The sequence below is a fragment of the Mustela nigripes genome, chromosome 15 (assembly GCF_022355385.1).
Source record: "Mustela nigripes isolate SB6536 chromosome 15, MUSNIG.SB6536, whole genome shotgun sequence".
NCBI lineage: Eukaryota > Metazoa > Chordata > Mammalia > Carnivora > Mustelidae > Mustela > Mustela nigripes.
The window spans coordinates 1,016,920-1,032,655 of NC_081571.1; the positions used below are offsets into that span (position 1 = coordinate 1,016,920).

At 38.3% G+C, this 15,736-nt stretch overlaps 1 protein-coding gene across 1 annotated transcript in view; it reads right to left on the minus strand.

The window, feature by feature from the left end:
* Positions 1 to 15,736, minus strand: part of PSPC1 (paraspeckle component 1) — a 79,329-nt gene that overhangs the window by 53,586 nt on the left and 10,007 nt on the right. The gene's annotated exons all lie outside the window — the stretch shown is intronic.

Below are 15,736 nucleotides of genomic sequence, written 5' to 3' on the forward strand. Positions count from 1 at the left end.
CAAATAAATAAATAAAATCTTTAAAAAAAAAAAAAAAAAAGATTCCTGGGGGACGCCTGGGTGGCTCAGTTGGTTAAGCAGCTGCCTTCGGCTCAGGTCATGATCCCAGTGTCCTGGGATCGAGTCCCACATCGGGCTCCTTGCTCGGCAGGGAGCCTGCTTCTCCCTCTGCCTCTGCCTGCCATTCTGTCTGCCTGTGCTCGCTCTCTCTCCCTCTCTCTCTTTGACAAATAAATAAAATCTTTAAAAAAAAAAAAAATGATTCCTGGGTGCCTGGGTGGCTCAGGGTCCTGGGATCGAGTCCCACATCGGGCTCTCTGCTCAGCAGGGAGCCTGCTTCCTCCTCTCTCTCTCTCTCTGTCTGCCTCTCTACCTGCTTGTGATCTCTGTCTGTCAAATAAATAGATTTAAAAAAAAAAAAATGAGGGGCGCCTGGGTGGCTCAGTGGGTTAAGCCGCTGCCTTCGGCTCAGGTCATGATCTCAGGGTCCTGGGATCGAGTCCCGCATTGGGCTCTCTGCTCAGCAGGGGGCCTGTTTCCCTTTCTCTCTCTCTGCCTGCCTCTCTGCCTACTTGTGATCTCTGTCAAATAAATAAATAAAATCTTCAAAAATAAATAAATAAATAAATAAATAAAATAAGAATTAAAAAAAAAAAATGATTCCTGGGGCTCAGTGGGTTAAAGCCTCTGCCTTTCGCTCTGGTCATGATCCCGGGGTCCCAGAACTGAGCCCCACATCAGGCTCTCTGCTCTGCTCTCTCTCTCTGCCTGCCTCTCTGCCTACTTGTGATCTCTGTCAAATAAATAAATAAAATCATTAAAAAAAAAAAAAACCAGATTCCTTGGGGGGGCACCTGGCTGGCTCCGTTGGTACAGCACGCAACTCTTGATCTCAGGGTTTTGAGTATGAGCTCCATGTTGGGTATAGAGGTTACTTAAAAATAAAATACTTATTTTTAAAAAAGGACTCCTGGACTAGTAAAGACATTTAATTGTTTTTTCTTTGTTTTCTTTTTTTTTTTTTTTTGACAGAGAGAGCCAGAGAGCACAAGTGGAGTAAATGGCAGAGGAAAAAGGAAAAGCTGAGCAGGGAGCCTGATGGAGGGCTTGATCCCAGGTCCCTGGGATCATGACCCGAGCCAAAGGCAGATGCTCAACTGACTGAGCCACCCAGGTGCCCTGCTAGTAAAGACATTTTAGAGAGAAAAGGAAATAGAAGCAAATGTGGAATACCTTGGAGTGATGGACACAATGGGATTATAGAAACCTCAGATAAACTGAGCGGAAACCCAAAAGAAAAAAGGCCTCAATTGGTACAACATGTAAAAATTTAAAGTGTGATAAAGAATGAGTAAATACAGCTTCAAATATCACATGCAACCCAATCACATAGAAAAATATAGCTAAGAGTTCCTATACCCATGGGAGGACATGGTACTTCTAAGAGGACCCAGAAAAGCTCAAGGACAAATGAAAGAAGATGCATTATATTGACTACTTACCCACTGGAAGCCACTGCAGGACCACAAACATCAGAATAATAGGCCCAGATAAAAACTACACCTCAGCAGAAGCCAACAAAGACAAACTCACCCCCCCCCCACTTTAATACCAGAAGGCCATTACCCCTCAAGAGAAAAATCGGGAGACTCAAGAAGGAAAACATACTAAGCAAATCATTCACACTCAGAACATGACAGAATTACTTAAAATTGCCAAGATTAATTTTATGAAGTCAAGGAAATGTGAACAAAATTAGAGAATATAATGACATCTCTATTATACTCTCAAATAATGTTGAGTTTTTAAACCATAAATTTTCAATTTTCAACATATGAATACAGACCACCAGACACACTAATACAAGGGGGGTGAATACAGCCCTCTGAGACAAAACTTCACCAAAGCATATATTTATACCTTGTTTCTGGAATTCCATTTCTAAAGAGATACATGAGTAAGTAAGCAAAGATCCATCAGTCACAACCACATTCATCATTACATAAAACAAAATGACTACATGTAGTGTTCAAGAGAAGATCTAAAGGGACTCAATTGTTTTTTTTTGGGGGTTATTTGCTAAAATGTGAACATAGCATTTATACTTCCACCACCAGCAGGTATGCCTAGGTAACTCCTGTTTTCCTATTTACATAAGCAAAAGCAATGTGAATATTTAAGGTTTGACAGTATGCACTACTCCCTGTAAAAATTCCCCTTGCCCATTATCTCAGACATTTTGTTTATTTCACTTTGATCTTCTGGTGTTTAAAAAAAGGGTTTTTTGGGGCACCTGGGTGGCTCAGTGGGTTAAAGCCTCTGCCTTCAGTTCAGGTCATGATCCCAGGGTCCTGGGATCGAGCCCTACATAGGGCTCTCTGCTCAGCGGGGAGCCTGCTTCCTCCTCTCTCTCTGCCTGCCTCTCTGCCTACTTGTGATCTCTGTCAAATAAATAAATAAAATCTTGTATAAATAAATAAATAAAAATTTTAAAAAGGGTTTTTTTTAAAGATTTATTTATCTGAGAAAGACAGCGAATGCGAGTGAGGAAGGGTCAGAAGGAGAGAGAAAGAATCTCAAGCAGACTCTCCAATGAGCTTGGAGCTGGAGCCCAATGCAGGGCTCAATCTCATGACCCATGAGGTCATGACCTAAACTGAAATCAAGAGCTGGATGCTTTTGTTAATATAATTTGCCATATAAATAGGTCAAAAGAGAAAAGACATTTTAAAAATAATGAAAAGAAATTTGAAAAATTAATAACTTTGCCTCAATTCAAGTCTTTATGGTTCAAATAGATGGATTCTCCCTTAATGTGATACAATTATGTATTTTTGTTTAAAATAGCATCATTCTTAGTAATAAATTTGCCTTATATATGTGTATATTTGAGAAATTCTGTTTCATTAGAATTTGTCTCATAAATCTATATTTTTATTAAAGTCAGGAACAAGACAAAAAAAAAAAAAAAAAAAAAGAAAGAGTTGGATGCTTAACCAACTGAGCCACCGACGTGTTCCTGAAATAATTTTTACAACCTAACTTAAATTCTGTGTATAGATAAAATTACTTACTCTTTATATAAATGTAGAAAAATATTTCATAGAACACAAGACTATAAGGAAGCAAATCAAAGTGGTCAACCATTAATGTTAAATCTGGAGTTGTTATCTGTAGACCTTTTCTTCTCCACACTTTGCCCCCAAATTAACCAATCATTAGTTTGGTTGTTATACTAATACTTGTGCATAACAAGTTTTATATAAAATTAATCAGTCCTGTGAAATCGTATCATTCGGAAGGGACCTCTGATGTTTCATAAACATCTCTTTAGATTTTCCTTTCTGCTAGATATACGTAATTTTACACAAAATGCATCACCTATCCATGCCTTCTTCAGACATCCTGTATCACTCAATAAAAAATGGCACCATTGGGGCACCTGGGTGGCTCAGTGGGTTAAAGCCTCTGCCTTCAGCTCAGGTCATGATCTCGGGGTCTTGGGATCGAGCCCCACATCGGGCTCTCTGCTCAGCGGGGAATCTGCTTCCTCCTCGCTCTCTGCCTGCCTCTCTGCCTACTTGTCATCTCTGTCAAATAAATAAATAAAATCTTTAAAAAAAAAAAAAATGGCACCATTTCAGATGTATGCATGCACCGTAATTTTGTTAACCATAAACACTGGTGGACATTAAAGGTTTCCATGTTTTCTGAAACGGTACAAAATGATTAACGTATTTGTGACTGACCTTTCCTCACTTGTTCAAATATCTCTTTAGAAGCAGAATGGTGGGAAAAAGGTGTTATATATAAAGTACTAAAACCATAATGGCTTTAAAGATGATGCAACATTTTGTGTATGGAATTAAAAAGTGATTATGTAAGGATAACAACTTGTTTCACTACTAAATAATCCTTGTAGATATATACCATTTTGCAGGATTTTTTTCAATTTTAGTCTTTAATATAGTTGCGAATTAGAGAATAATGATAAAGTAATCCCTAGAAAGATGAAATAAGATGTTTTATGATAGAGGAAAAATAGAACAATTAGACCGGATATTATCTTAGATTATAAAATGGACCAGCGGACCCTTAGAGTAAATTTTAAGGAAAAAGAAAAGTTTAAATATTCTTTTTTGTTCTTTTGAAGACCTCTAAGAAATAATAAATTATTGATCTTTACAAATAATTAAGACTTTTCAAAAAAGAACGTATAAACTAAAACTGGACCCAGTTGACACTGACAGTATAATAAGGCTTAGGGGTGTTTTTCTGCAAAGGTAAGGGGCAATTTATACTTCTACCTCCAGCAGGTATGCCTTGGTAACTCTTGTGTTTCCTATTATATAAGCAAAAGCAGTATTATAATGTTGTTGTTATTAAGAAATATTTCTTCTGAATCTATATCCCATTTAATGGACAGATGTGATGAAGCAAATAAAATGATGGAAAAGTAATCCTTTTGAAGTAGGAGTATAAAATAGAAAAGGTATTAAAAAATTATTAATGGAACAATCCCTTGTATGCAGAAAAAGAGTTAACAAACAGACCTGAAACAGCTATCCCACCAACTTAAAAGATAAAGCTGATTTTCTATATCCAAACTGTGAAAACACTGTGGTTTGTGTTGAATATAAACCACCTAAGTTTATTTCCTTTACGGAGTCCTAGATTCTGGTATTTGCCAGGTAGAGGAAACTTACAAAACTGACACTCTACCATCTACCCCACCAACCCTCTGCACACATCACTGGGGTCAATTAAACTTTACTTGGTAGCTAACACTATTTCAACTAATTGCTGGAGGAATTAAGACAAGTCCTGTGCTACTCAACTGGAAAATGACTCTTGGAATAAAAAAGAGTTCTGTAACAATTTGCTCCATTATTTTATTTATAGAAAATAAATATACACATTTATTTCTATGCTGAATTTATTTATAGATTTTTGAGCAGCTCTTACACAGCATGGATGCACAGCCAAATGCTCAGCCATTAACAGGGGATTTGCAATTTAGTCTGTATTTTTATTGAAATATAATTCACACACCATAAAATTCACCATTTTAAAGTGTAGAGTTCAGAGGGCTTTAGTATGTATGACTATCACTATGATCTAATGCCAGAACATTTTCATTACCCTAGAAAGAAACCCTAAACTCATTTGCTATCAATTCCCCATTTCCCTGAACCTCTGGCAACTTCTAGCCTACTGCCCTTTAAGAAAATTTTTTCATAACTGACTCAGTCATTTGAGCACGTGACTCTTGATCTCAGGGTCATGAGCTGGAGCCCCATAGAAACTACTTTAAAAATTATAATAGGTGCGCCTGGGTGGTTCAGTGGGTTAAAGCCTATGCCTTCCACTCTGGTCATGATCCCAGGGTCCTAGGATCCAGCCCCGCTTCGGGCTCTCAGCTCAGCAGGAAAGTCTGCTTCCCCCCCAATCTCTCTCTGCCTGCCTCTCTGCCTACTTGTGATCTCTGTCAAATAAATAAATAAAATCTTTTTTAAAAATTATAATAAAGAAATTCTTTTTTTTTTTAAGATTTTATTTATTTATTTGACAGAGAGAGATCACAGTAGGAGAGAGGAAGGGAAGAGATCACAGAGAGAGAGGAAGGGAAGCAGGCCCCCTGCCGAGCAGAGAGCCCGATGTGGGACTCGATCCCAGGACCCTGAGATCATGACCCGAGCCGAAGGCAGCGGCTTAACCCACTGAGCCACCCAGGCGCCCTATAATAAAGAAATTCTTTTCAGGAGTGTTGCATTTCCTGGTGTCATGAAATATTCACAAAATAACTATAGACTAATGTACCACAAAAATGATCTACTTAATTCTCTATTAAGAAATTCAGATTTGGTCAATATTTTGTTATTAGAAATAAAGTGATAAACCACATATAAAGTGATATACCAAATCTTTGAGTCAAAATATTTACTTAACATATATCTCCAACAGTCAAAGAATCTTAAGATTTTTATTACTCAGTAACTAAATCCCTCCCAGATACAGAGTAACAAATTTTCATCAGTGCCAGGAGTTATAAAATACTCAATGTAACTTCATTTTCACTCACTGGGTATTTTTAAATCTTTGTAAACACATTAAAAAAATAATAATAAAAGAAAAAAGATTTCGTTTGTCTCTGATTAGCAACAAAAGATCACTTAAATATCTAGCTGTCAGCCCTAAAAAATGTTTCCCTCATGAATAAAAAGAAAGCATAGAACTGTAACTTAAGAGAAGTGCTATAGGAAGCAAAACATTTTTTCTCTCAAAAAGAAAAATAAAAGCAACAAATAATTAGCAAATAAAGTGATGCTACACAAAGCAAGGATTTTTTTTTTTAATATTTTATTTATTAATTGACAGAGAGAGACACCGCGAGAGAGGGAACACAAGCAGGGATAGTGGGAGAGGTAGAAGCGGGCTTCCTGCTGAGCAGGGAGCCCAACGCGGGGCTCGATCCCAGGACCCTGGATTCATGACCTGAGCCGAAGGCAGACACTTAATGGTTGAGCCACCCAGGTGCCCCCAAAGCAGGGATTTTAAGAAAAATAAAAGCAACAAATAATTAGCAAATAAAGTAATGCTACACAAAGTAAGGATTTCAGCTACATCATATAACAGATTAAGAGGTTTCCTTCAAAGTTACTCTCTACAATTAATCTTACCCTCATGAATCTTTGATTTCCTCATAAAGTTTGGGTTACCAAGTTCAATTGGTTTAAAAGGAACCAGTTAAGAGGTATTTGGCTGGATCAGTTGGAGGACAATATAACTCTTTGTCTTGGGGCTTTGAGTTCAAGCCTGAGATCACTTAAATAAATAAAACTTAAAAAAAAAAAAAAAAGTAAGCTATTTACTTAAGCTTTTCCATGGAAATTCCAGACTACATTTGCGCCATATACGTCTAAACCCAGAAGGGGCACCTAACTGGCTCAGTCAATGGAGCATGCAACTCTTGATTTCGGGGTTCTGAGTTCAAGCTCCACACTGAGTCCAGGGACTACTTAAAAATTTTTTTAAAAACTTAAGAAAAAAAATTTGGGGTGCCTGGATGGCTCAGCCACTTAAGCGTCTGCCTCCCACTGAAGTCATGATCCAGGGGTCCTGGAATTGAGTCCCAAATCCAGCTCCATGCTTGGTGCAGAGCCTGCTTCTCCCTCTACCTACTGCTCCCCCTGCTTCAGCTATTTCTGTCAAATGAATAAATAAAATCTTTAAAAAATACAACTGTACCCACGAAACAAAGAGCAACCAAACATCCATGGTCCATAATGTTTGCCACAGGTTAGCTATTACAGCAAAAAAGGGAAACCACCTAAATGTCTAATGATGGAATGTCTAGTGTCCAAAAAGGAATAGTTAAGTCTGGCATAGCTGTAATGAAATACTATGCATTTTTTTTTGAAGATTTTATTTATTTATTTGACAGACAGAGATCACAAGTAGGCAGGGAGGCAGGCAGAGAGAGAGGAAGGAAAGCAGACTCCCTGCTGAGCAGAGAGCCCGATGTGGGGCTCGATCCCAGGACCCTGGGATCATGACCTGAGCCGAAGGCAGAGGCTTTAACCCACTGAGCCACCCAGGTGCCCCGTGCATTTTTAGTAATATCAAAAAAGACTCAAATATAAGAGTCAGGAAAACTTCATAGAAAAAAAGGAAGCTTATTAATCAGGAGAAACATAAATAAATAAATAAATCCCAAAGTAGGTTAGTGATATAAAGGCAAGAGTCTAAAATAAAATGTCTTGGAATCTGTTCCTACAAAGCTAAGAGTTTAACAGTATAAACCCTCAAAAGTCGCTGCCTTCGGCTCAGGTCATGATCTCAGGGTCCTGGGATCGAGTCCCGCATCGGGCTGCCTGCTCAGCAGGGAGCCTGCTTCCTCTCTCTCTCTGCCTGCCTCTCAGTGTACTTGTGGTTTCTCTCTGTCAGATAAATAAATAAAATCTTTAAAAAAAAAAAAAAAAAAAAAAAAAAAGTCTAAGAGGAAAACAAATCCAAAATGAAGCAATTCTGAAAAACACTTGTCCTGGACTCTTCAAAAATGTCAGTATCATGACAGTGACATTTTTGTCATTTGGAAAACTTAAGATAAAAGGAAATTACAGCCATAAAAACCAAATTCAATGTGCTATCAGTGACTGAATAGATTACAAAGTTATAAATAACACTACTAATGAACAGGAGAAATTTCAATACAGATTGTATATTAGGTAACATATAGGCAATACCACACTTCACTGTGCTTTGCTTTACTGGGTTTCACAGATACTGCATTTCTTACAAATACAAGGGTTTTCGAAACCCTGCATTGAGCAAGTCTACTGGCATCATTTTTTTCAATATTATTTGCTCACTTTGTGTCTCTGTGTCACATCTTAATAATTGTCACAGTATATCAAATTTTTTTCATTATTCCATTTGTTAGGATCATCCATTATCAGTGAACTTTAATGTCAATATTGTAATTGTTTCAGGTGTAACATGAACCACACCCATAAAAGACTGCAAACTTACCCAGTAAACGTTATGTGTGTTCTGACTGCTCCAAAGACCAGATGTTCTCCTATCTTTCCCTCTCTTTGGGTGTCTCCCTACTCCCTGAGACACAACAATATTGAAATTAGGCCAATAAACTACCCTTCAATGGCTTCTAAGTGTTCAGTCAAAGAAAAAAACTTGTACCTCTCACTATAAATAAAAAGCAATTAATGATTAAACTTAGTGAGGAAGGTATGCCAAAAGCTGAGACAGAATGAAAGCTAGGGCCTCTTGCACAGGACATGAGCCACCTTGTGACTGCAAAGGAAAAAGTCCTTGAAATGCTACTCTAGTGAATACACGAATATGGAAACAAAACATTACAGGGGCTCCTGGGTTGCTCAGCAGTTAAGCGTCTGGCTCAGGTCAGGATCCTTGGGCCCTGGGACTGAGCTCCCCTTCGACAGGAAAACTGGTTCTCCCTCTACCCCTCTTCTCGTGCTCTCTCTCAAATAAATAAATAAATAAAATCTTTTTTAAAAAATTACTAATTACTGCTGATATGATGTTTCAGTGGCCTTGACAGATCAAACTAGCTAGCCTCAACATTCCCTTACGCAAAAACCTAGAGCAAGGGCTTAACTCTCTTCCTACGGGAACAACTACAGTATCATTTTTAGGGTATCAGTTAGCAAGTGGTAAAAACAACACTGTATCTTGATTTAATTTAACCTGTAATGGTCCATAGGGGGAAAAAATATGCAACAGGGACACCTGGGTGGCTCAGTGGGTTAGGGGTCTGCCTTCAGCTTAGGTCATGGTCCCAGGATGCTGAGATCAAGCCCTATATCAGCCTCCTTCCTCAGCGGGGAGTCTGCTTTTCCCTCTGCCTGCTTCACCCCCTGCTTGACTTATTCTCCCCACAACCCAGGACAAATAATTAAAAACAAAAAACCTTTAAAAAAAAAAAAAAAAAGAGGGACGCCTGGGTGGCTCAGTTGGTTGGACGACTGCCTTCGGCTCAGGTCATGATCCTGGATTCCTGGGATCGAATCCCGCATCAGGCTCCCAGCTCCATGGGGAGTCTGCTTCTCTCTCTGACCTTCTCCTCGCTCATGCTCTCTCTCAAATAAATAAATAAAATATTTAAAAAAAAAAAAAAAAAGAAAAGAAAAGAAAAGCCAGAGAGAGAAATTTTAATGAGCAGCTAGCATCATGCCTACTCAATTCCTATGTAGCTCTAGGGCCTGAGCATCTCTGCTCTAAGTGTAATTCTAATGTTTAAAGATATAAACACACCATTATTATCATGGATGAAGGTTGTTTTTTTTTTAAGATTTTATTTATTTAGGGGCGCCTGGGTGGCTCAGTAGGCAGAAGCCTCTGCCTTCGGCTCAGGTCATGATCCCAGGCTCCTGGGATCGAGCCCCACATCGGGCTCTCTGCCCAGCAGAGAGCCTGCTTCCTCCTCTCTCTCTGCTTGTCTCTCTGCCTACTTGTGATCTCTCTGTCAAAAAAAATAAATAAAATCTTAAAAAAAAAAAAAAAGATTTTATTTATTTATTTGACAGACAGAGATCACAAGTAGGCAGAAGCAGGCAGAGAAAGAGGAAGGGAAGCAGGCTCCCCGCTGAGCAGAGAGCCTGACTCGGGGCTTGATCCCAGGACCCTGGAATCATGACCTGAGCTGAAGGCAGAGGCTTTACCCCACTGAACTACCCAGGCGCCCCTGGATGAAGGTTTTAAATTCTCCTTTTTTTCCTGCCATCTTTCTTTTTTGTAATTTTAAAATAGCATAAATATTTAATTAACACATATGTTTGCATACTATGCACTAGTCATTACATACACTGTACAAAACTGTTTACCTAAAACTGCATATAGTATACAGCACCTTATAACAATTTAGAAGTATTCTGGGGCACCTAGGTAGCTCCACAGATTAAGCATCCAACTCTTGGTTTCAGCTCAAGTCATGTTCTTGGGGGTCCTAGAATCAAGCTCTGCATCAGGCTTGCACTTAGTGGAGAGTCTGCTTGTCCCTCTTCCTTTATCCCTCCCCCTTTTCTCTCTGTCTCTCAAATAAATTTTTAAAAAGAGAGATAAAAGTATTTTCAGGAGACATTTTGATTACACAAGAAGTCTACACTTAGAAATTAAATCCTTATGATACCACTCTTATAAATCACTTGTATTATTCTTGACATCTGAGAGTCAGTCTGTCAATAAATACTTGATTACCCAAAATGTACCAAGACAACCCTACCTTCGGCTAGAGAATCAGGGTAAACAAAACAATCCCTGAAGTGTTCTAAAAAACCAAAACAAAAAAGAATGAGTAAACAAATAATTTTAAGAGCTAAGAAGGAAAAACACAATGCTGTCAAGAAAGAATAGAGAGCCCACTTTAGATACGGCAGTGAGGAAATTATATGAGGTCACATTTCAGTCGATTCCAGCCACTCAAACAGGGAAAAGAGCATCCTGAATTCCATTAGAAGGTTTAAGTAACAATGTTCTCAGAAAGGATAGATATTAAAAATTCTGCTTGTAGGGCACCTGGGTGACTCGGTTGGGCTACTGCCTTCAGCTCAGGTCATGATCCCGGAGTCCCAGGATCGAGTCCCACATCAGGCTCCCTGCTCAGCAAGGAGTCTGCTTCTCCCTCTGACTTTCTCCCCTCTCATGCTCTCTCTCACTATCTCTCTCTCAAATAAATAAATAAAATCTTTAAAAAAAAAAAAATTCTACTTATAGCATAAAAGGGATATAGTGTCAGACTAAAATCTTCCATTAATCAGTTGTGCAATCTTACACAAATTACTTAACATCTCTTGGCCAGTTTCCTCACCTAAAAAATGGAATAATAGTGCTATGAGAATCCAAATGCTTATGACTATGATCATGATTATGAAAGATGAGACAGTACAGTGTTCAACAATTTGTCCATTCCCTCAAAAGTGTTCTTAAGTGATTCCAAAAGCTACCTGTAAAAAATAGTCAAATACTTCCCAATGCCTGGGTGTTAACTTTAAAAAAATACCAATTAATCAAAGCCTGCAGTGAAAAAAATACTAATCTTATGCCTTGCCTATTGCTTTAGGTCCTTCTTTCCTTCCTTCATTAAATAACTATTACTAGCTTAGTTTGTGGCCAGGAATTATGACACTACAGGTGCTAAGACAGTGTAATGCTAAGCAAAGTAAGTCAGAGAAAGACAAATACCATATGATTTTGCTCATATGCAGAATTTAAGAAAAAACAAAGGGAAAAAAAGAGACAAACCAAAAAACAGACTCTAACTACAGAGAACAGATGATTGGGAGGGGGGTATGAATGGGTGAAATAGGTGAAGGGTATTATTTTTATGAACACTGAGTAAGACACACAACTGTTGAATGACTATACTGTACACACATAACTAATAAAACACTGTATGTTAACTATACTGGAATTAAAATAAATTTAATTTAAAAAAGAAGAAGAACATACGTGTTAGGATTACATAATGTAGAACAAGACAAACCCCTGTCCTCATGGAACTTAAAAATTCTACTGCAGAGAAAGACATACAAATTAAAACAGTAAATGCTAAGAAAAAAAATATATTGAGAAAGGAGATGTTGCAGAGGGGATGACTGTATCAAGATAAAACTACTTCTCTGAGGGGCACCAGGGTGGCTCAGTGGGTTAAGCCTCTGCTCATGATCCCGGGGTCCTGGGATCTAGCCCCACATCGGGCTCTCTGCTTGGCAAGGAGCCTGCTCCCCCGCCCCCTGTCTGCCTCTCTGCTTATGTGTGATCTCTGTCAAATAAAAAAATAAAATCTTTGGGGAAAAAAGAAGTTACCTCTCTGAGAAGATAACATCTTAGCAAAAGGTGAATAAAATGGAACAAGGCCTAAAATCTTTAAAAAATCTAAGAAAAAAAAAATCACACAACTAAGCTGTGGGGCCAAAAACAGATGTTTTACATTGTCTTTGTAGCCAGTTCCCCAAACCCTAAAATATTTCCATGATTCCAACCAATAATACAGTAAATGGGCACATCTTATTACTAACAGAGATAAAAGGAATCAATACAATAATCAACTAAGGAACTTTTATATCAAATCCAGTGTAAAGACTAAGGATGAACATCAAGAACTTTGCTGTGGGAAAACTGAAAGGAATGGCATGTTAATACGGCAAGAGGTTTCAGGACTATTACTGACAAGTATTTTTACATAAATGGAGAGATATACCACATTCATGGAATAGAAAAGTCAGTATTGTGAAGATGTCAATATTCCCCCCAATGACCTCTACACTCAAGGCAATTTCAATCGAAAGCCCAGCAGAATTTTTCTTTATTGACAAGTCGATTTTAAAATCAGTAAAAATAATCTGAAACTAACATAACATTGTACATTAACTATACTAAAATTGAGAAATAAACGGATGGATAGAAAAAATAAGTAAGGATATACAAGACAACAACACCCAGAACAATTAAAAAAAAAAAAAGGTGATACTATCTAATTTCAAACTTTAGCATAAAAGCTTAAATTAGCAAATTAAGCTTAAATAAAGCAAATTATTTAAGCAAAGCTTAAATAAACAAATTAAATTAGCTTAGCAAAAAAGCTTAAATAGCATAAATTAAGAAACTAGAGCATTGTTGTGGGGCACATCTGACTGGCTCAGTCTGTAGAGCAGGCAACTCTTGATCTCAGGGTTATAAATTTAAGCCCAATGTTAGGTGTAGAGATTACTAAAAAATAAAATCTTTAAGGGGCGCATGGGCAGCCCAGTCAGTTATGCATCTGTCTTTGTTTCAGGGGCTTCCTGATGAGCCAGGAGCTTGCTTCTCCCTCTCTATTCAGTAGCTCCCCCCACCCTGCTCTAACATGCTCACTCTCTCTAATAAATAAAATCTAAAATAAAATTAAATTAAATCTTTTTAAAAAAAGATACTGGTAGGGGCACCTGGGTGGCTCAGTGGGTTAAAGCTTCTGCCTTCGGCTCATATCATGATCCCAGCGTCCTGGGATAGAGCCCCGAATAGGGCTCTCTGCTCAGCAGGGAGCCTGCTTCCTCCTCTCTCTCTGCCTGCCCCTCTGCCTACTTGTGATCTCAGTCTGTCAAATAAATAAATAAAATCTTTAAAAAAAAAAAAAGGTACTGGTATAACGGACACACAGATCAATGAAACAAAAAATAGTGCAGATTCTTCCCCTCAAGATTTTTGATAAAGATAAAAGATTAAAAAAGGAGAAATCATCTTTTCAATTACTTGTGCTTAAACAAATGGGTATCTGTATGGGGAAAAAAAATGAATTGTTATATCATACTCAAAATGGACCACAGGTATAAATTTAAAAAAGAAACTATAAAATGTCTCAAGAAAACACAAGAAAAACCTGCTACCTTGGGAGAGGCAGAAATTTCATACAAGGATCCAAAAAGCACAAGTCAGAAAAGAAAAAAAAAAAAGATATATTATAATTCACTTCTGCTTTCTGAAGAACGCTAATAAGAAAATTTGAAAGCAAGCCACAGACTGGGAGAAATCATCATAAAACAGACCTGTATCCAGATGTTTTAAGTCAGTAAGACAAACCTCCCAATTAAAAAATAGGCAAAAGGGACGCCTGGGTGGCTCAGCTGGTTAAGCAGCTGCCTTCGGCTCAAGTCATGATCCCAGCGTCCTGGGATCGAGTCCCGCATCGGGCTCCTTGCTCCGCAGGGAGCCTGCTTCTCCCTCTGACTCTGCCTTCCACTCTATCTGCCTGTGCTCACTCTCGCTCGCTCGCTCTCTCTCTCTCTGACAAATAAATAAATAAATAATCTTTAAAAAAAAAAATAGGCAAAAAATTTCAACAGACACTTCATAAGAGGTATAAAAATAGCCAAAAAAGCACATGAAAAGTTGCTAATCATTAGTAGTTAGTAAAATAAAAGTTTAAACTAACCACGAGAAGTTCTCATACTCACTAGACTATCCAAAAGACTAAAAATATCAAGTGTTAATAAATAAAATTTAAAAAAAATAAAAAAAGGGACGCCTGGGTGGCTCAGTTGGTTAAGCAGCTGCCTTCGGCTCAGGTCATGATCCCAGCGTCCTGGGATCGAGTCCCACATCGGGCTCCTTGCTCAGCAGGGAGCCTGCTTCTCCCTCTGCCTCTGCCTGCCATTCTGTCTGCCTGTGCTTGCTCTCTCCCCCTCTCTCTCTCTGATAAATAAATAAAATTTAAAAAAAAAAAAATATCAAGTGTTGGTGAAGGTATGGAACAACTAACCTAGAACTCTGTCCCACTCATTGCTGGTAGGTATGTGAAACAGTACAACCATTTTGGAACATAATTTGGCAATTTCTTATAAAGCTGAAAATTCAGCCATTTACCCTTAAATATTACCCAAGCCACATGAAAACAATGTTTACAAGAAGCCTTTACACAAATGTCCATTTGTGTAAACCTTTATTCAAAATCGCCAACAGTTAGAAACAACTTGAACATTGACCGACCCTTAGATCACTGGCCAAACTATGATTATGTCCACATAATAGAATAAAACTCAGCCATAAAAAGGAACAAAATATTGATACAGTAGTATGAATGTAATTGCATAAATATTATCCTAAGCAAAAGAAATCAAACAGGTGGCGCCTTGGTGGCTAAATCAATTAAGTGTCTGCCTTCAACTGAGGTCATGATCCCAGAGTCCTGGGATCAAGCCCCAAGTCAGGCTACCTGCTCAGCGAGGAGTCTGCCTGCCCCTCTTCCTCTGTCCTGCGCTCGCTCTCTCTCTCTCTCTCTCTCAAATAAATAAAATCTTAAAAAAAGAAAGGAAGGAAGGAACACAAAAGAATATATACTATTTCATTTATATGAAATAACTAGAAAAGACAAAACTAATTTATAGGAGTGCAAAAGATGAGTAGCTATCTAGGACAGGGTTAAGGGGTGGAGAATAACTGCAAGAGAAAATAAAGGAACTTTTTTGGATGATGAAAATGTTCTCTATTTGACTGTGATTCTAAGTTACATAGTACATTCACTCGTTGAAACTCATTATGTTTTATATTTAAAATTGGGTGCAGGGGCGCCTGGGTGGCTCAGTGGGTCAAGCCTCTGCCTTTGGCTCAGGTCATGATCCCAGGGTCCTGGGATCGAGCCCCATATTGGGCTCTCTGCTCAGCAGGGAGCCCTGCCTTCTCCTCTCTCTGCCTGCCTCTCTGCCTGCTTGTGACCTCTGTC